This window comes from Drosophila novamexicana, unplaced genomic scaffold, assembly GCF_003285875.2.
Source record: "Drosophila novamexicana strain 15010-1031.04,08,12 unplaced genomic scaffold, DnovRS2.1 tig00000392-arrow-arrow-pilon, whole genome shotgun sequence".
NCBI lineage: Eukaryota > Metazoa > Arthropoda > Insecta > Diptera > Drosophilidae > Drosophila > Drosophila novamexicana.
This window is the reverse complement of record NW_020824801.1, coordinates 10910-23758: the sequence shown is the minus strand read 5'-3', so window position 1 is coordinate 23758 and position 12849 is coordinate 10910.

Below are 12849 nucleotides of genomic sequence, written 5' to 3'. Positions count from 1 at the left end.
TAATACGCCGCTTAGTTGATTTATTGCGCCTATGCATATAGAACTATATATATATATATATATATATATATATAACTTACGTAAAACCACATTTATTGCTATGAAAAACGAAAGCCCAATACAACAACAACAACAACAAAAGATCATCAACGTGATATTGATACTTAATAAAAGATATAAATAAATGGTCCTAAAGAAGCGCATAAATATTTAATTGGAGGTGCCTGAAATTTTTCCGTATCAGAAGCAAAGTTTTATTGCTTTACGTATTCAACTTAACTACACCATTTATACTAACTTTATTTACATTTATTTACTATTCACCTTTTTATACCCTAGCATAGGGTATTATAATTTGTCGTGAAATGTGTAACGCATAGAAGGAGACATCTCCGATCCCATAAAGTATATATATTCTTGATCAGCATCAACAGCCGCGTCGATAGAGCCATGTCCGTCTGTCTGTTTGTTTCTATACGAACTGGTCCCTCAGTTTTAAAGCTATCTTTATGAAACTTTGTAGAAGTATCTTTTACTGTTGCAAGCAACACAGCTGGATCGGGCCACTATATCATATAGCTGCCATTGAAATAGGTGAAAATCTAAATTTTGACCCAAATCGTCAAAATGGCAAGGGGTTATATTACGTTTTTTTTCAAAATCGCGGAGCTATGTCGTTTCAAAACGACATATCTCCAACGCATTAAAAACGAAAATCAGAACGGTGGAGCTATGTCGCTTCAAAACGACATATCTCCAACGTTTTTAAAAGGGAAAATCAGAGCGGTGGAGCTATGTCGCTTCAAAACGACATATCTCCAACGTTTTTAAAAGAGAAAATCAGAGCGTTGGAGATATGTCGTTTCAAAACGACATATCTCCAACGCATTAAGAACGAAAATCAGAGCGGTGGAGCTATGTCGCTTCAAAACGACATATCTCCAACGCATTAAAAACGAAAATCAGACTTTTTTGCCCGGGAGTTGTTTTCTAACAAAATAATCTCGCGCAGATCGGCGAAGCTATGTCGACTCTTTCGAATTACTCACCTTAACTGCCCAAAAAATTCCTCACAAAAAAAACATCAGAATTGATTTATTTTTCAATATATTTATTTTGTTTCATAGCATCGTATTTTCATTGCTTAATTATTATTTATATAGTTATTCAAAAAAATATATGTTTTACAGCATTTGAATAATTTGTTTTTATTTCATGTATCTACACTTAGCGGGTATTATCCGGCGTTGCCCAAGTAAGCTTTGTCTGGTCTTTTCCAGCTATTTTCCTTCTGTCCTCCCTTTTGTCAAGTTGTGACTGTATTTACCTGAAATAAATAATATTTATTTTATTATAAAAAGTCGTCGATCAAAAACCAGATAAAGCTCAAAAAAATCATCAAAAAAGGTTGACTTCAGACGCTTTTTAACCGAGATATTCAAAAAAATTGATCAAAAAAGTTGTGATTTTCGAGCCGACCCCGATTTTAAGAAAAACAAACGAATCGTTTTTTTGTCAACAATTTTTTTTAGCACACCGATTTTTGATTTACTTGAATGTCAATTCAAAATGGTGTAACTTTTAAAAATCTGACGCTTTTTAGCCGAGATATTCAAAAAAATTGATCAAAAAAGTTGTGATTTTCGAGCCGACCCCGATTTTAAGAAAAACAAACGAATCGTTTTTTGGTCAACAATTTTTTTTAGCACACCGATTTTTGATTTACTTGAATGTCAATTGATAGTAGGGATCCGTACAAATTCAAAATGGTGTAACTTTTAAAAATCTGACGCTTTTTAGCCGAGATATTCAAAAAAATTGATCAAAAAAGTTGTGATTTTCGAGCCGACCCCGATTTTAAGAAAAACAAACGAATCGTTTTTTGGTCAACAATTTTTTGTAGCACACCGATTTTTGATTTACTTGAATGTCAATTGATAGTAGGGATCCGTACAAATTCAAAATGGTGTAACTTTTAAAAATCTGACGCTTTTTAGCCGAGATATTCAAAAAAATTGATCAAAAAAGTTGTGATTTTCGAGCCGACCCCGATTTTAAGAAAAAACGTGACCCCTTGCTTTTTCGTCGATTTTGGTCAAAATTTAGATTTTCTATTTCTTGATGCCAGTCGATAGTACTGATCCTTACGAGTCCAAAATGATATAAAATTCAAAAATCGGACATTATTTGGCCGAGATATTCCAAAAAATCATCAAAAAAGGTTGACTTTACAAACGAATCGTTTTTTGGTCAACAATTTTTTTTAGCACACCAATTTTTGATTTACTTGAATGTCAATTGATAGTAGGGATCCGTACAAATTCAAAATGGTGTAAGTTTTAAAAATCTGACGCTTTTTAGCCGAGATATTCAAAAAAATTGATCAAAAAAGTTGTGATTTTCGAGCCGACCCCGATTTTAAGAAAAAACGTGATGTAACCCCTTGCTTTTTCGTCGATTTTGGTCAAAATTTAGATTTTCTATTTCTTGATGCCAGTCGATAGTACTGATCCTTACGAGTCCAAAATGGTATAAAATTCAAAAATCGGACATTATTTGGCCGAGATATTCCAAAAAATCATCAAAAAAGGTTGACTTTACAAACGAATCGTTTTTTGGTCAACAATTTTTTTTAGCACACCGATTTTTGATTTACTTGAATGTCAATTGATAGTAGGGATCCGTACAAATTCAAAATGGTGTAACTTTTAAAAATCTGACGCTTTTTAGCCGAGATATTCAAAAAAATTGATCAAAAAAGTTGTGATTTTCGAGCCGACCCCGATTTTAAGAAAAACAAACGAATCGTTTTTTGGTCAACAATTTTTTTTAGCACACCGATTTTTGATTTACTTGAATGTCAATTGATAGTAGGGATCCGTACAAATTCAAAATGGTGTAACTTTTAAAAATCTGACGCTTTTTAGCCGAGATATTCAAAAAAATTGATCAAAAAAGTTGTGATTTTCGAGCCGACCCCGATTTTAAGAAAAAACGTGATGTAACCCCTTGCTTTTTCGTCGATTTTGGTCAAAATTTAGATTTTCTATTTTTTGATGCCAGTCGATAGTACTGAGCCTTACGAGTCCAAAATGGTATAAAATTCAAAAATCGGACATTATTTGGCCGAGATATTTCAAAAAATCATCAAAAAAGGTTGACTTTACAAACGAATCGTTTTTTGGTCAACAATTTTTTTTAGCACACCGATTTTTGATTTACTTGAATGTCAATTGATAGTAGGGATCCGTACAAATTCAAAATGGTGTAACTTTTAAAAATCTGACGCTTTTTAACCGAGATATTCAAAAAAATTGATCAAAAAAGTTGTGATTTTCGAGCCGACCCCGATTTTAAGAAAAAACGTGATGTAACCCCTTGCTTTTTCGTCGATTTTGGTCAAAATTTAGATTTTCTATTTTTTGATGCCAGTCGATAGTACTGATCCTTACGAGTCCAAAATGGTATAAAATTCAAAAATCGGACATTATTTGGCCGAGATATTCCAAAAAATCATCAAAAAAGGTTGACTTTACAAACGAATCGTTTTTTGGTCAACAATTTTTTTTAGCACACCGATTTTTGATTTACTTGAATGTCAATTGCTAGTAGGGATCCGTACAAATTCAAAATGGTGTAACTTTTAAAAATCTGACGCTTTTTAGCCGAGATATTCAAAAAAATTGATCAAAAAAGTTGTGATTTTCGAGCCGACCCCGATTTTAAGAAAAAACGTGATGTAACCCCTTGCTCGGTTTGAAAATCTAAACTTTTTTGAACATATTTTTGAATATATCATTACGTAGAATTCTGCCGATCTTAAAGTTACGTCGGACGTAATTAAACCGATGTATTTTAGTTTACAAAAGCTAATAAATTGTTCTTTTTTCAGCCTAATTCTGCCAACGTTTATAAACAACAAATAATCAAGAAATAATTGTATCGTTTTGGAATCGGCTGAGTTATGTCTTTTTAAAGTAATAAAAACAGTATTTCCCACGCGGAAACTCTGCCACGCCCATGGACAACTTTCAATCGGCAAATGATCGCTATTCATGGTACCTAGTTGACCTATATATCTTTGGTTATTCTATATCATAGATATAGTCCTAGCGAACCTAAAGAACAATGTTCCTGCAAAATATGTATGCTTTTCTTTTACACCCGCACCCAGCAACAGTTCCTGGATCCCTGGATGGTTTCTAGTTGACTAGCATATCCTTGGTTATACCATACCATCGATATAGTCCTTGGGAACCTAAAGGATCAGATCCTTGCAAAATTTGCATCGAAATGGTCCAATAACATGTATGCTTTTTCTTTCAGGCGCCCTTTTACATTAGCTGCAGCTGCAGCTGTTGTTTGACAGCCGGCTTACAGCGCTCATTTTACATAAACTGCTAATTAACAGCACTCATTTTAATTGAGTTACATGTTTGCCCCTTAATGCTATGCAATAAATATTTTTTTCAAGCCACTCGTCGACCTTCTATGCATTTCTGTTCGCCTAGTATTTTGGCAGATTTTAAGAAATATCTCGACAGCCAGCGGCTGCCAACAGACGCCCCTTTTGGGTATGCAATGCAAATGTTTCAAAACGACATATCTCCAACGCAATAAAAACGAAAATCAGAGCGGTGGAGCTATGTCGCTTCAAAACGACATATCTCCAACGTTTTTAAAAGAGAAAATCAGAGCGTTGGAGATATGTCGTTTCAAAACGACATATCTCCAACGCATTAAGAACGAAAATCAGAGCGGTGGAGCTATGTCGCTTCAAAACGACATATCTCCAACGCATTAAAAACGAAAATCAGACTTTTTTGCCCGGGAGTTGTTTTCTAACAAAATAATCTCGCGCAGATCGGCGAAGCTATGTCGACTCTTTCGAATTACTCACCTTAACTGCCCAAAAAATTCCTCACAAAAAAAACATCAGAATTGATTTATTTTTCAATATATTTATTTTGTTTCATAGCATCGTATTTTCATTGCTTAATTATTATTTATATAGTTATTCAAAAAAATATATGTTTTACAGCATTTGAATAATTTGTTTTTATTTCATGTATCTACAGTTAGCGGGTATTATCCGGCGTTGCCCAAGTAAGCTTTGTCTGGTCTTTTCCAGCTATTTTCCTTCTGTCCTCCCTTTTGTCAAGTTGTGACTGTATTTACCTGAAATAAATAATATTTGTTATATTAAAAAAGTTGTCGCTCAAAAAGTATCAATTGATAGTAGGGATCCGTACGTATTCAAAAAGGTGTAACTTTTAATCTAAATTTTGACCAAAATCGACGAAAAAGCAAGGGGTTACATCACGTTTTTTCTTAAAATCGGGGTCGGCTCGAAAATCACAACTTTTTTGATCAATTTTTTTGAATATCTCGGCTAAAAAGCGTCAGATTTTTAAAAGTTACACCATTTTGAATTTGTACGGATCCCTACTATCAATTGACATTCAAGTAAATCAAAAATCGGTGTGCTAAAAAAAATTGTTGACCAAAAAACGATTCGTTAAATTTTATACCATTTTGGACTCGTAAGGATCAGTACTATCGACTGGCATCAAGAAATAGAAAATCTAAATTTTGACCAAAATCGACGAAAAAGCAAGGGGTTACATCACGTTTTTTCTTAAAATCGGGGTCGGCTCGAAAATCACAACTTTTTTGATCAATTTTTTTGAATATCTCGGTTAAAAAGCGTCAGATTTTTAAAAGTTACACCATTTTGAATTTGTACGGATCCCTACTATCAATTGACATTCAAGTAAATCAAAAATCGGTGTGCTAAAAAAAATTGTTGACCAAAAAACGATTCGTTTGTAAAGTCAACCTTTTTTGATGATTTTTTGGAATATCTCGGCCAAATAATGTCCGATTTTTGAATTTTATACCATTTTGGACTCGTAAGGATCAGTACCTTCGACTGGCATCAAAAAATAGAAAATCTAAATTTTGACCAAAATCGACGAAAAAGCAAGGGGTTACATCACGTTTTTTCTTAAAATCGGGGTCGGCTCGAAAATCACAACTTTTTTGATCAATTTTTTTGAATATCTCGGTTAAAAAGCGTCAGATTTTTAAAAGTTACACCATTTTGAATTTGTACGGATCCCTACTATCAATTGACATTCAAGTAAATCAAAAATCGGTGTGCTAAAAAAAATTGTTGACCAAAAAACGATTCGTTTGTAAAGTCAACCTTTTTTGATGATTTTTTGGAATATCTCGGCCAAATAATGTCCGATTTTTGAATTTTATACCATTTTGGACTCGTAAGGCTCAGTACTATCGACTGGCATCAAAAAATAGAAAATCTAAATTTTGACCAAAATCGACGAAAAAGCAAGGGGTTACATCACGTTTTTTCTTAAAATCGGGGTCGGCTCGAAAATCACAACTTTTTTGATCCATTTTTTTGAATATCTCGGTTAAAAAGCGTCAGATTTTTAAAAGTTACACCATTTTGAATTTGTACGGATCCCTACTATCAATTGACATTCAAGTAAATCAAAAATCGGTGTGCTAAAAAAAATTGTTGACCAAAAAACGATTCGTTTGTAAAGTCAACCTTTTTTGATGATTTTTTGGAATATCTCGGCCAAATAATGTCCGATTTTTGAATTTTATACCATTTTGGACTCGTAAGGATCAGTACCTTCAACTGGCATCAAAAAATAGAAAATCTAAATTTTGACCAAAATCGACGAAAAAGCAAGGGGTTACATCACGTTTTTTCTTAAAATCGGGGTCGGCTCGAAAATCACAACTTTTTTGATCAATTTTTTTGAATATCTCGGTTAAAAAGCGTCAGATTTTTAAAAGTTACACCATTTTGAATTTGTACGGATCCCTACTATCAATTGACATTCAAGTAAATCAAAAATCGGTGTGCTAAAAAAAATTGTTGACCAAAAAACGATTCGTTTGTAAAGTCAACCTTTTTTGATGATTTTTTGGAATATCTCGGCCAAATAATGTCCGATTTTTGAATTTTATACCATTTTGGACTCGTAAGGATCAGTACTATCGACTGGCATCAAAAAATAGAAAATCTAAATTTTGACCAAAATCGACGAAAAAGCAAGGGGTTACATCACGTTTTTTCTTAAAATCGGGGTCGGCTCGAAAATCACAACTTTTTTGATCAATTTTTTTGAATATCTCGGTTAAAAAGCGTAAGATTTTTAAAAGTTACACCATTTTGAATTTGTACGGATCCTTACTATCAATTGACATTCAAGTAAATCAAAAATCGGTGTGCTAAAAAAAATTGTTGACCAAAAAACGATTCGTTTGTAAAGTCAACCTTTTTTGATGATTTTTTGGAATATCTCGGCCAAATAATGTCCGATTTTTGAATTTTATACCATTTTGGACTCGTAAGGCTCAGTACTATCGACTGGCATCAAAAAATAGAAAATCTAAATTTTGACCAAAATCGACGAAAAAGCAAGGGGTTACATCACGTTTTTTCTTAAAATCGGGGTCGGCTCGAAAATCACAACTTTTTTGATCAATTTTTTTGAATATCTCGGTTAAAAAGCGTCAGATTTTTAAAAGTTACACCATTTTGAATTTGTACGGATCCCTACTATCAATTGACATTCAAGTAAATCAAAAATCGGTGTGCTAAAAAAAATTGTTGACCAAAAAACGATTCGTTTGTAAAGTCAACCTTTTTTGATAATTTTTTGGAATATCTCGGCCAAATAATGTCCGATTTTTGAATTTTATACCATTTTGGACTCGTAAGGATCAGTACTATCGACTGGCATCAAAAAATAGAAAATCTAAATTTTGACCAAAATCGACGAAAAAGCAAGGGGTTACATCACGTTTTTTCTTAAAATCGGGGTCGGCTCGAAAATCACAACTTTTTTGATCAATTTTTTTGAATATCTCGGTTAAAAAGCGTAAGATTTTTAAAAGTTACACCATTTTGAATTTGTACGGATCCTTACTATCAATTGACATTCAAGTAAATCAAAAATCGGTGTGCTAAAAAAAATTGTTGACCAAAAAACGATTCGTTTGTAAAGTCAACCTTTTTTGATGATTTTTTGGAATATCTCGGCCAAATAATGTCCGATTTTTGAATTTTATACCATTTTGGACTCGTAAGGATCAGTACCTTCGACTGGCATCAAAAAATAGAAAATCTAAATTTTGACCAAAATCGACGAAAAAGCAAGGGGTTACATCACGTTTTTTCTTAAAATCGGGGTCGGCTCGAAAATCACAACTTTTTTGATCAATTTTTTTGAATATCTCGGTTAAAAAGCGTAAGATTTTTAAAAGTTACACCATTTTGAATTTGTACGGATCCTTACTATCAATTGACATTCAAGTAAATCAAAAATCGGTGTGCTAAAAAAAATTGTTGACCAAAAAACGATTCGTTTGTAAAGTCAACCTTTTTTGATGATTTTTTGGAATATCTCGGCCAAATAATGTCCGATTTTTTAATTTTATACCATTTTGGACTCGTAAGGATCAGTACCTTCAACTGGCATCAAAAAATAGAAAATCTAAATTTTGACCAAAATCGACGAAAAAGCAAGGGGTTACATCACGTTTTTTCTTAAAATCGGGGTCGGCTCGAAAATCACAACTTTTTTGATCAATTTTTTTGAATATCTCGGTTAAAAAGCGTCAGATTTTTAAAAGTTACACCATTTTGAATTTGTACGGATCCCTACTATCAATTGACATTCAAGTAAATCAAAAATCGGTGTGCTAAAAAAAATTGTTGACCAAAAAACGATTCGTTTGTAAAGTCAACCTTTTTTGATGATTTTTTGGAATATCTCGGCCAAATAATGTCCGATTTTTGAATTTTATACCATTTTGGACTCGTAAGGCTCAGTACTATCGACTGGCATCAAAAAATAGAAAATCTAAATTTTGACCAAAATCGACGAAAAAGCAAGGGGTTACATCACGTTTTTTCTTAAAATCGGGGTCGGCTCGAAAATCACAACTTTTTTGATCAATTTTTTTGAATATCTCGGTTAAAAAGCGTCAGATTTTTAAAAGTTACACCATTTTGAATTTGTACGGATCCCTACTATCAATTGACATTCAAGTAAATCAAAAATCGGTGTGCTAAAAAAAATTGTTGACCAAAAAACGATTCGTTTGTAAAGTCAACCTTTTTTGATGATTTTTTGGAATATCTCGGCCAAATAATGTCCGATTTTTGAATTTTATACCATTTTGGACTCGTAAGGATCAGTACTATCGACTGGCATCAAAAAATAGAAAATCTAAATTTTGACCAAAATCGACGAAAAAGCAAGGGGTTACATCACGTTTTTTCTTAAAATCGGGGTCGGCTCGAAAATCACAACTTTTTTGATCAATTTTTTTGAATATCTCGGTTAAAAAGCGTAAGATTTTTAAAAGTTACACCATTTTGAATTTGTACGGATCCCTACTATCAATTGACATTCAAGTAAATCAAAAATCGGTGTGCTAAAAAAAATTGTTGACCAAAAAACGATTCGTTTGTAAAGTCAACCTTTTTTGATGATTTTTTGGAATATCTCGGCCAAATAATGTCCGATTTTTGAATTTTATACCATTTTGGACTCGTAAGGCTCAGTACTATCGACTGGCATCAAAAAATAGAAAATCTAAATTTTGACCAAAATCGACGAAAAAGCAAGGGGTTACATCACGTTTTTTCTTAAAATCGGGGTCGGCTCGAAAATCACAACTTTTTTGATCCATTTTTTTGAATATCTCGGTTAAAAAGCGTCAGATTTTTAAAAGTTACACCATTTTGAATTTGTACGGATCCCTACTATCAATTGACATTCAAGTAAATCAAAAATCGGTGTGCTAAAAAAAATTGTTGACCAAAAAACGATTCGTTTGTAAAGTCAACCTTTTTTGATGATTTTTTGGAATATCTCGGCCAAATAATGTCCGATTTTTGAATTTTATACCATTTTGGACTCGTAAGGCTCAGTACTATCGACTGGCATCAAAAAATAGAAAATCTAAATTTTGACCAAAATCGACGAAAAAGCAAGGGGTTACATCACGTTTTTTCTTAAAATCGGGGTCGGCTCGAAAATCACAACTTTTTTGATCAATTTTTTTGAATATCTCGGTTAAAAAGCGTCAGATTTTTAAAAGTTACACCATTTTGAATTTGTACGGATCCCTACTATCAATTGACATTCAAGTAAATCAAAAATCGGTGTGCTAAAAAAAATTGTTGACCAAAAAACGATTCGTTTGTAAAGTCAACCTTTTTTGATGATTTTTTGGAATATCTCGGCCAAATAATGTCCGATTTTTGAATTTTATACCATTTTGGACTCGTAAGGATCAGTACCTTCGACTGGCATCAAAAAATAGAAAATCTAAATTTTGACCAAAATCGACGAAAAAGCAAGGGGTTACATCACGTTTTTTCTTAAAATCGGGGTCGGCTCGAAAATCACAACTTTTTTGATCAATTTTTTTGAATATCTCGGTTAAAAAGCGTCAGATTTTTAAAAGTTACACCATTTTGAATTTGTACGGATCCCTACTATCAATTGACATTCAAGTAAATCAAAAATCGGTGTGCTAAAAAAAATTGTTGACCAAAAAACGATTCGTTTGTAAAGTCAACCTTTTTTGATGATTTTTTGGAATATCTCGGCCAAATAATGTCCGATTTTTGAATTTTATACCATTTTGGACTCGTAAGGATCAGTACTATCGACTGGCATCAAAAAATAGAAAATCTAAATTTTGACCAAAATCGACGAAAAAGCAAGGGGTTACATCACGTTTTTTCTTAAAATCGGGGTCGGCTCGAAAATCACAACTTTTTTGATCAATTTTTTTGAATATCTCGGTTAAAAAGCGTAAGATTTTTAAAAGTTACACCATTTTGAATTTGTACGGATCCTTACTATCAATTGACATTCAAGTAAATCAAAAATCGGTGTGCTAAAAAAAATTGTTGACCAAAAAACGATTCGTTTGTAAAGTCAACCTTTTTTGATGATTTTTTGGAATATCTCGGCCAAATAATGTCCGATTTTTGAATTTTATACCATTTTGGACTCGTAAGGATCAGTACTATCGACTGGCATCAAAAAATAGAAAATCTAAATTTTGACCAAAATCGACGAAAAAGCAAGGGGTTACATCACGTTTTTTCTTAAAATCGGGGTCGGCTCGAAAATCACAACTTTTTTGATCAATTTTTTTGAATATCTCGGTTAAAAAGCGTCAGATTTTTAAAAGTTACACCATTTTGAATTTGTACGGATCCCTACTATCAATTGACATTCAAGTAAATCAAAAATCGGTGTGCTAAAAAAAATTGTTGACCAAAAACGATTCGTTTGTAAAGTCAACCTTTTTTGATGATTTTTTGGAATATCTCGGCCAAATAATGTCCGATTTTTGAATTTTATACCATTTTGGACTCGTAAGGCTCAGTACTATCGACTGGCATCAAAAAATAGAAAATCTAAATTTTGACCAAAATCGACGAAAAAGCAAGGGGTTACATCACGTTTTTTCTTAAAATCGGGGTCGGCTCGAAAATCACAACTTTTTTGATCAATTTTTTTGAATATCTCGGTTAAAAAGCGTCAGATTTTTAAAAGTTACACCATTTTGAATTTGTACGGATCCCTACTATCAATTGACATTCAAGTAAATCAAAAATCGGTGTGCTAAAAAAAATTGTTGACCAAAAACGATTCGTTTGTAAAGTCAACCTTTTTTGATGATTTTTTGGAATATCTCGGCCAAATAATGTCCGATTTTTGAATTTTATACCATTTTGGACTCGTAAGGATCAGTACCTTCGACTGGCATCAAAAAATAGAAAATCTAAATTTTGACCAAAATCGACGAAAAAGCAAGGGGTTACATCACGTTTTTTCTTAAAATCGGGGTCGGCTCGAAAATCACAACTTTTTTGATCAATTTTTTTGAATATCTCGGTTAAAAAGCGTCAGATTTTTAAAAGTTACACCATTTTGAATTTGTACGGATCCCTACTATCAATTGACATTCAAGTAAATCAAAAATCGGTGTGCTAAAAAAAATTGTTGACCAAAAACGATTCGTTTGTAAAGTCAACCTTTTTTGATGATTTTTTGGAATATCTCGGCCAAATAATGTCCGATTTTTGAATTTTATACCATTTTGGACTCGTAAGGATCAGTACCTTCGACTGGCATCAAAAAATAGAAAATCTAAATTTTGACCAAAATCGACGAAAAAGCAAGGGGTTACATCACGTTTTTTCTTAAAATCGGGGTCGGCTCGAAAATCACAACTTTTTTGATCAATTTTTTTGAATATCTCGGCTAAAAAGCGTCAGATTCTTAAAAGTTACACCATTTTGAATTTGTACGGATCCCTACTATCAAATGACATTCAAGTAAATCAAAAATCGTCGTGCTAAAAAAACTTGTTGACCAAAAAACGATTCGTTTGTAAAGTCAACCTTTTTTGATGATTTTTGGAATATCTCGGCCAAATAATGTCCGATTTTTGAATTTTATACCATTTTGGACTCGTAAGGATCAGTACTATCGACTGGCATCAAAAAATAGAAAATCTAAATTTTGACCAAAATCGACGAAAAAGCACGTTTTTTCTTAAAATCGGGGTCGGCTCGAAAATCACAACTTTTTTGATCAATTTTTTTGAATATCTCGGTTAAAAAGCGTAAGATTTTTAAAAGTTACACCATTTTGAATTTGTACGGATCCCTACTATCAATTGACATTCAAGTAAATCAAAAATCGGTGTGCTAAAAAAATTGTTGACCAAAAAACGATTCGTTTGTAAAGTCAACCTCTTTTGATGATTTTT